This window comes from Gobius niger, assembly GCF_951799975.1.
Source record: "Gobius niger genome assembly, chromosome: 5".
In the NCBI taxonomy this organism is placed as follows: Eukaryota; Metazoa; Chordata; class Actinopteri; order Gobiiformes; family Gobiidae; genus Gobius; species Gobius niger.
Genome location: NC_136856.1, coordinates 6350429 through 6359863, shown reverse-complemented (window position 1 = coordinate 6359863; position 9435 = coordinate 6350429).

Genomic DNA, 9435 nt, shown 5'->3' with positions numbered 1-9435 from the left:
AATCGAAGAGGTTATCTCTGGTCTGAGTTCATGTACATGCTGCCTTGATGAATTACCCACTAGATTTCTGAAGTCTGTGCTGACCAGCTTGTTACCACAACTTGCTCAGTTAGTTAACATCTCACTCCAGACTGGAGCATTTCCAAAGGCCTTGAAAACAGCAGTCATTAAGCCTCTTCTAAAAAAGAGCAGCCTTGATGCCAAGGTAATGAACAACTACCGGCCCATATCAAACCTGCCATTCTTAGGAAAAGTCCTGGAGAAAGTAGTATATCAGCAGCTCACTTACTTTCTCCTGTCTAACAATGTGTTTGATACTTTCCAGTCAGGCTTTAGGCCCCACCACAGCACTGAGACAGCTCTGATCAAGGTGACAAATGATATCCGCATGAACACCAACGCAGGTAAGGTCTCAGTTTTAGTTCTGCTGGACCTGAGCGCTGCCTTTGACACAGTGGACCACGGGATCTTACTTCACAGGCTAGAAAACTGGGTGGGAATCTCTGGTACTGCTCTAAACTGGTTTAAGTCCTATCTCGAGGACAGGACGTATTTTGTTGAAATTGGCAACTGTGTCTCAGACAAAATTGCCATGACCTGTGGAGTCCCCCAGGGGTCAATCTTGGGACCCCTCTTATTCAACTTGTACATGCTTCCATTGGGTCAGCTAATAAACAGCAACAATGTGTCGTACCACAACTATGCAGATGACACTCAAATCTACGTGTCACTGACGTGTCACTGCATCCAACAGATCAGTTTGTGGATGCAAAACAACTTTCTCCAACTAAACTCAGACAAAACTGAGATCATTGTTTTTGGCCCACAGGCACAAAAAAGACAAAGTGTTGTCAGTCACCTTGAGTCTCTCTCTCTAAAACCAAAAAATCAGGTTAGAAATCTAGGAGTGATCATGGACTCAGACCTGAACTTAAACAGCCACATCAAAGCAATAACATCAGCAGCTTTTTACCATCTGAAAAACATTGCTAAGATCAGCGGAATAGTGTCAAAACCAGACTTAGAGAGACTTATCCATGCGTTTGTCTCCAGCAGGTTAGACTACTGTAACGGCCTACTCACTGGCCTCTCTAAACGAGCTATCAGACAGCTACAGTACATCCAGAACGCTGCTGCTCGAGTCCTGACAAGAACCAGGAAATATGACCATATTAGTCCAGTGCTCCGGTCTCTGCACTGGCTTCCTGTCACTCAGAGAATAGACTTTAAAACAGCTCTGCTTGTCTACAAGTCTTTTCATGGTTTAGCTCCAAAGTACATCTCTGACATGTTAGAGCCGTATGAACCATCTCGGGCCCTGAGAACTTCAGGGAGGGGCCTCCTGGTGGTTCCCAGAGTCAATAATAAACACGGTGAGGCTGCGTTTCAGTTTCATGCAGCTAAAATCTGGAACAGTCTTCATGAGGATGTGAGACAGGCCTCAACTCTGACAATGTTCAAATCCAGGCTGAAAACAGTTCTTTTTACCAATGCATATGACTGAAAGTACTTATCTGCACTCTCGCCTTTTACTGTAATTGATTAATTTTATGTTGATGTTTTTATTGATTCTATTTGTTTTCAACTGTGAAGCACTTTGAATTGCCTTGTGTATGAATTGTGCTCTACAAATAAACTTGCCTTGCCTTGCCTTTTTGTTTTATTTTGTCAATTTTCTTTAATAACATAAAAAGTGAACACGCACAGGCCTCACATGCACTGTGCTTATTCGCTCCCACAAACTCCAAACATTAGCTACATTTGGAAGGTTTTTCCTAATTCTGGACAGATGATTGAACTTTGAACCCAAAAAACAAAGGGACAATTTTCATTTTCACAGACTTTTTTTTTTACTAATAACTAGTTTATTCACAAACTGAACCAGATCCAAAATCCCTCTGAGCATCTTTGGAACTAATATGTCTGTAAATGTCCCTCTGACTGTGACGATAGGAACTGTTTGTGCTTCGACATCTGCAGCGAGTGTCGTTCGGAGGCCTTTTCAAAGCGTCCTCTGAAATTGCTCGCGTCAGCAGAACCGCCCGTCCCGGCGCCGCCCCTTCCCCCGCAGGCCGATGTCACTTCCTGTCCCGCGGCCTACATGTCGAACCGGCGCAGGCTCGAAATGGGTCACTCCTGTCGCAATACGCCAACTCTCTCTCCCTTTTCGCCCTTGCGCACGTGCACTCCGGTCTCGCTCCAACACACACTCACAGCCTGGCCTCACCTGCACGCCCACCCGCATACACAGGCCTCACGTGCACGCCCGCGCTCTGAACACTGGAGGAGTCTTTGTCCCAGGTGCAGTGAAATCTGCGGCGCAGCGTGAGGCCTGTCCCACTTCTCACATGCTTTACCTGCGTCCCTATAGGAGCCTGTGTGTGTGTGTGTGTGTGTGTGTGTGTGTGTGTGTGTGTGCGTGTGCGTGTGCGTGTGCGTGTGCGTGTGCGTGTGCGTGTGCGTGTGTGTGTGGGAGCGCGCACGAGAGGCGGCGAGCATGCACGGGCAGCAGGTGCATGTGTGTGTGTGGAGGGTAGTGCAAGCGAGGCAAGGTCCAAGGAAAGTTTCTAATGTAGAGCAGTGTTCTTGTACAAAGAACCTGGGAGGGGAAAGCGGAACAAGTCAAAACACACATTACAACTAAAATATGCACTTCCTTTTTGCTCCGGTGTAGCTCTGATTTACAGTAGCTCCTCTTTGCCCCCACTTTAGTCCTGGTTCAGCCCTTGTATGGCCCCGGTTTAGTCCCTCTTTCGTCCCCTTGATTAGCTTCAGTTTTGCCCCACTTTAGCCCCTGTTTAGCCCTTGTGTTGGAGCCATTTTAGCACTTTGTTCATGTCTGATCCTCCTGCCACTGTGTGGCGCTCTGTGTGTGTTTACTGATGTTACCTGCCCTTTATAAGGGGGGTGGAGGGGGCACTCAGGTGTTGCCGTGTGGAGGCATTCATCTGTTGACCGTGTCTAGGGATGGGTACTGTTAAACAGTACCTACTTGGTACCAACCGAAAAGCTCCAGTAGGAGGCGGTATTGAAAAACTGTGCTAATTTTCTGTACTTTTTCTCTCCAAACGTCAATAAATGATCCGCTGTGAGTCTAAAAAAGCCTGAACTCATGAGCAGCTTCAGAGCAAATGCAGAAGCGAAGCAAAGCTTCAAAGACTTCAGTCATTATCAGAGATGGCAGAGCCGCGGTCTGAGCCAGGACTAAACCAGGACTAAACCAGGACTTACAGTAAACTGGTTAAAAACCAGGACTAAACCAGGACTGAATAAGAACCTAGATCTCTTAGACAAAGAGAAAAGCAGTGACAACAAGAAACACATGGGCTTTCGCTTTAGCCCCGCAGAGCCTGAAGTTACTGCTGTTGTTTACAACTCCAGCTGCACCAAATGGCACCGGAGCATTTGGAATCAAAGATTGTCTCTGGAAAAGGTGAGCGCTCACTCTGCATTAGCCATTTTTGGAACAGTTATGGTGCATTATTAGTGACAGAGTGAGCGCTCTCACTATGTAACAGATCTTTGACGTGTGAGGCGCTTTCACTTCGTCGAACAGCACAGTGAGTTTAGAAAAGTTTATCTGAAAGAAAACGGTGCCTGATGTGGATCTGGTCTGTTCTTTCAGCTCAGAAGGTAAAAAATGTCCTTTCTCTCTTTTTATCACTGCTTTAGTGGGAATTCTGCTCAAAACATGAAGTTACAGGTGACGCTGCGGCGGCCTGTTTTCTGATGTGCCGTTTTTGGACTTCCTCCTGAACGATGCTTTTTATACACATTATTGAAACTCCATTAAAATAACATAGGTATCGAAAAAAGTACTGTTAAGGCACCGGTACTGAAAAGCAGGTATTGCTAAAGTAGTGGTATTGGGGGAAAAAAACGAATGGTACCCAGCCCTCACCGTGTCTTTTTGTGTATTTATGGATGGCTTTGAGGTATGTCAATAAACCTTTTGGAGCACAGTATTTTCCGAATATTTGTGGAGGAGGACCCGCATCCGAGACGTCTAAGCACTGTAGCCAGAGCGGACGATCACACAGGGCAAATACTGGACTCTACACCTTGTTTTGACCCATTTAGTCCTGGTTTAGATCCACTTTAGTCCCTGTTTATCCCCTCTTTAGTCCCAGTTTAGCCCTTGTGTCGACCCACTTCAGACATGGTTCTTGTTCCACATGGACAAAGCACAGACCAGTGTTTGGAGTGCGGCTTTTCTTCTTTATTTTACCAGGTAAGAGGGTTCTCTTACCTGGTAAAATAAAGAAGAAAAGCTTGAAGAAAATCTTGTTCTCATTAGAAAGCAGTCCAGTTAAAAAGTTTTGTAGGTCCTTATAAACATGTCCGGGTCACCCTCCATGTGACCAGTGTGGGTTTGTCCCTGTGGCGTTTGCACTTTTACTTGTTTCCCATCATTAAAACATGAAAAAGAGACTCCGCCTTCAAAGACCCGGGTAAAAAGTCTATCGCAAAGTCATCTTCAGCGTAACAGCTTTCAAGAGTCTCCTCTCTGTCCTTGGTCAGTGGCCCGTGTCGGTGTGAGCGAGCAGCGCGAGTCAGTGTGAGAGGGAGAGAGAGAGACTGCAGGTGGAAACACAGATTCTTCCTACAGATTTATGTACTACTTGTATCCTTAACATCTAAAAGTCACATCACAAACTCTCACTTTGCGATGTTTGATTTGCCACTTTATTCTCAGTAAATCCATCCAACTTGGCTGTATGCTGACATGTTTGGTGTCCACGTGTAGCACGAAAGGCTGTGACCGAGATGACGCTGTAATCCAAATATACAAAGGGCGCATGTGCAGACAAAGGGACTAAACTTTAGGCACGTTTTCATTCGACTCTTCAACAACATCTGCACTTTTTCCCCCTTTTGAATATCATGCTATTTTAGCCATTCCAAAGTAAACTATAGGCATTTATGTGATATATTGTACCTCTATCCCCTCCTGGAACCTTAATGTGGCGGAGGGGTTTGAGCGCCCGAATGATCCTGGAGCTCTGTTGTCGGGGGCTTCGTGCAGGCCCGGTTAATCGTGAGGCCGTCCTTTCGTGGACCCACCACCTACAACAGGGGCTAGTGCAATGTGATTTGGGCAGCTCGGACGGCTGCCCCCACGACCCGGCAACGGACAAGTGGAAGAAGATGGATGGATGGATGGATGGATGGATGGATGGATGGATGGATGGATGGATGGATGGATGGATGGATGGATATTGTACCTCTAAATATAAGTGTTTTCTGGAGGTATTTTTCAAACCTGGAAGACACGACACCTTGATTCAGTTAACTCCACAACCTCTCTCCAAGGTGATGCCGCTCATGTAGTATAAATGTCTGACACACACACACTAACACGCGTTTTGAGTCACTCACCACTCTGTCCTGGCCGCTCCATCAGTGTTTACGTTATGGAACTCGCGTTGGTTTTAAAAGTTAATCCACTTTGGTTCTGGTGAAGGTTCATCAAACATCCATCAAGAGACAGTCACAGAAAAACACTGTTTTGGTGATAGTCGCTGAATCCCACAGAGAAATTCCAGCACCATCTGTAAGGAGCTTGTCAGTAGCAGTCATTGGCCCATTAGGGCTGTGTGATGCTGCTTGTGAAATAAAAACAATTTGGGACGCGTAAGCGCCCTCTGCAGGTTTGAGCCATTATTCACATGGAGGGGCTAAAAATGTAGTTTTGATGTTAACTGACAAAGATGAATGGCTCATCAGGGCACTAAAATGTAGATGGCACGTTAGCGCCATCGTTACGGTTACAAAGGAGCTATAAAGGAGGCACGGCCGCAAGGGCCATTCGATGCCGCTTGCGGCTTTAATTCTTTTTTATTTATTTCTTACAACCATTGACAGAGTAACTGAAATAATGAAAACGCTGTTTTACAAATTAAAATCAGGCCGTAAGGCATTACATTACAGAGGTCAAGCACTTCCTTGTTCATTTCTGCCGTTAGAATGGAACAGGTCAGTGGTTTTCCAGGAGAGGGCGGAGCAGCTGCTCAGAGAGCAGGATTCAGGAGAATTGTTAGAAGTTCATGAATGAAGCCAAATAACTCTCTGGGTATTTTTGATAAGGAAATAGCATAACAACATGGTTAAAAGCTCCAAAAAGTGGATTTTGCATGATATTGGACCTTTAAATGTTGTTATTAGCTCAGCTTCATTTACACACACCCAGTTTATGGAGCCACAGCACAACTAAATCTGTGCAGACTGTATTTATGTCAGTAATCTACAGCACATCTACAGCGTTTCATATTGATTTATTCTCTCCTGCAGTCCCTGGTTCTATATTAACAGACAGTAAAGTGAACAAACCGGTCTCAGATGGAAGTTTGGAGTCCGTCCCGGTTTATTCCTGGATCTGGAAGTGTGACTTTTTAAGTGCGAGCTTCACAACACCTCCTTTGTTTGTTCTGACCGAGCAGAAAAGTATCTTTGTGTGAGTAAATTTACAATTTTCAAATCAAAATGCACTTTTACAAACAGTCCAACCCGGCACAGTGAGTCAAACCAAATGTCCCAAAAATATATAAATAAAGCAGTAATCCTCTCTGGGAACTTGCAAAGTTTGACTAGACTTGCAGTGTTTTATGTTGAAAGGACAGATTTCAAGCTTTCAGACGAGCCCTGGTCGTCCTCCGGCGAGCTGTGGAACATCGTGGATACAAGTGCAGGCTCCTCCCTCCACGTTGTGCACACATTCATGTTCAGATTAAAAAAACATGGATGACTAAATGTTAATAATAATTGTGGCGTTCCATCTTCCATGGACAAGACGTGTGGCCCTCTGTTTAATATGTGAGAACATGGGAACAACACATCACTTATACTGTCCACACCTGGGGCGGGGGGCACAGCACACGCCCCAAGGCATAATGTCCCTTATCAATCAAAACTAGGGTGGAAAGTGTGTGGCCAAATGGCTGAGCGCTGTTCCAGTTAAAAACATACATAACCAAACACCTTCAGGTGCCTACTCACCTAACACAACCAACCGCGCTGTCGCTTGAAAGGCTGTAACCAGTCGCTCGTGTTCACTTCGGGCGGAGCCACTGCTGCGTGATTCTGTAAAAATACACCTCTTTGCTGTTACTATTATGAATGAAGACTGTCCTGACTGTTTCCTTGTGCTTTGGTGACAGTGGAATAGTTTTACAAACTTTTCTCTGACACTTGAGGCAAATCTCGCCACTTTCGTCCTTCCTGCCTCTCTCGGATATTATTTTAATATGTGTGTGTTTGAGTGTGCAGTACCTGTCTGTCCAGCCTCCTGTCATATTAAAACCCCCTTTAAAACATGTTTGTAAATGTAGATAAATGCTCACATTTACATCGCGCCTTTCTACCTGCATTAGGCACCCAAACCAGTCACACATTCACACACCAGTGTACACAGAGGCAAGGTGGGTAAAGTGTCTTGCCCAAGGACACAACAACAGTGTGCACCTGTTGCCCCTGCCGCCCCTGCCACCCCTGTCCAGTACATTCTTTATTGCGTCTGTGTTTTCAGAAGTTTGGTGAAGTGTTTAATTCCTCTGAGCCTGGCCTGATGGTCATGAAGCCTCTTTTCAGACGTGTGTCTTTGACTCTTTATGATGTAGTAGAGGTGGTTATGTTGTTTTAAATTCAGATGATCGATACACTACTCCTGAATGTGTGTGCCTCCTCACGCCGCGTTCACGCCGCTCTGAAAAGCTGACGCACATTGCCTCTGCACCTGCATCACATGTCTGCACATTTACATTGACAATACACAGGAATCAATCGCACCAGGGGTGTAGGCTCCTTCAGGGTTAGGATTGGCAATAGGCCCTGAAATCACGTAAAATGATTTGTATTTATTTATTTGATATGGGCGTAACAATACCATTGGAAAAAAACAGATTGTTTTTAGTGTTATGCAGCAAAACTGCTCATTTGCAACATTTGTCCATAGAATAGGCAAAAAAGGGAAAAATACGAGGCACTCCAATAAAAGACATGCCATATTTAACACAGTTGTGGACCATGCAGAGAAAGGACCAGCAGGTCCTCCAGGATCAAAGGTCCAGCTGTGAATCGGAAACATCCAACAACAACTAAGGCTTCTGATAATATGGACCTGTCATCCAATAAACATGTTTTAAAGTGGATTTTATCATGACAATAGGCTGGACTCTCCAAACCCATACATACATACGTACACACATATGCAGTAGCAGTGGAGCCGTGTCTTTCTGTTCCCACAAACCCGGGTTGGATGCAGCAGCTCTTTCCGTCTCCCCCTCCTCTGGCTCCTCCACGATGCGTTGGTTGTTTGTAAAAAGGCTCTTGAGCTCGCGCTGCTGCCCACACAGCGGGCGCCGACGCATGTGTTTTCAGAAGAAAAGACCCAGAGACATTTTCACAAGAACAACAAACGTGAGCGCGCTTTGGGGAAGTCAGCGTGTCCCTGCGCTCCGTCCCCCACGGCCAAACTCAAGGGAACCAGTTCACTCCCAAAACGGAATATCTAGTATTTACATGAGTTTACAGGGCCTCACATTGAACATTATTTAAAACTATAGTTGTTTTGACTTGTTAAGATCATTTCACTTGATTCAGCACATTATGTCCTTATTTCAGGTTGATTTATCGGCCAATGCGGGGAAAGAAAATTGCACTTGTTCCAGGAGCAGTTTTCCTTTCTTATTTCAAGCTAGATTTACCTCAGAACCAGTGAGAACCATTGAAACAAGATTCAGGTCATTAAAACCCAGGCTTGATTTTTAGTTTTTGTAGTGTTATTGGTTATTGCTTAGCTTTCAAATGAGGCATTACACTGGCCTATAGGCTGTGACCCTTTAGATTTGGGTTAAACTGTGCCCGTCTCCCACAAAGGAAATGACCATATTTGGATGACAGTGTTATGAATTTTTGTGTCTGTAATTTTGCACTGAATATGGAAAGCACTTTGGGGCAGTACCCTGTTTTTAAATGTGCTATATAAATAAACCTTGACCTTGACCTTGACCATGAATGAAGGAGGGAGCGACACAGCCATGTTGGACTCAAAGCCACAAAATGTTAGCGAATAAACATCATAAAGAGAGAGTTTGGGCTGTTTTTTGGTGGATCTGATGTCACCAAGTAATTAAGAGTCCATAGGGTTCGTCTGATTGGCTGGCTGTAACATTAAGTCCAACTTTACATTGGCCCTGGACTCTTTATTACTTGGTGATATCAAATCAACCCTGTTTTTAACTCTGACCGTGTTGAAGTTATTTTTGGGAACCATCACCGGTAGAGGAGGATGCTTTTAAACTGCGCAGACACGGAGAGAACATGCGAGCTGCTCAGAGCGGTCCCTCGTGACTTCCAAATAGAAGTTTCCAAAGGAGACGTGTGTGTTCGGAGAAAGCGCTGAGGCCGGGTGTTTTTGTGACGTTACATAAATGTCTT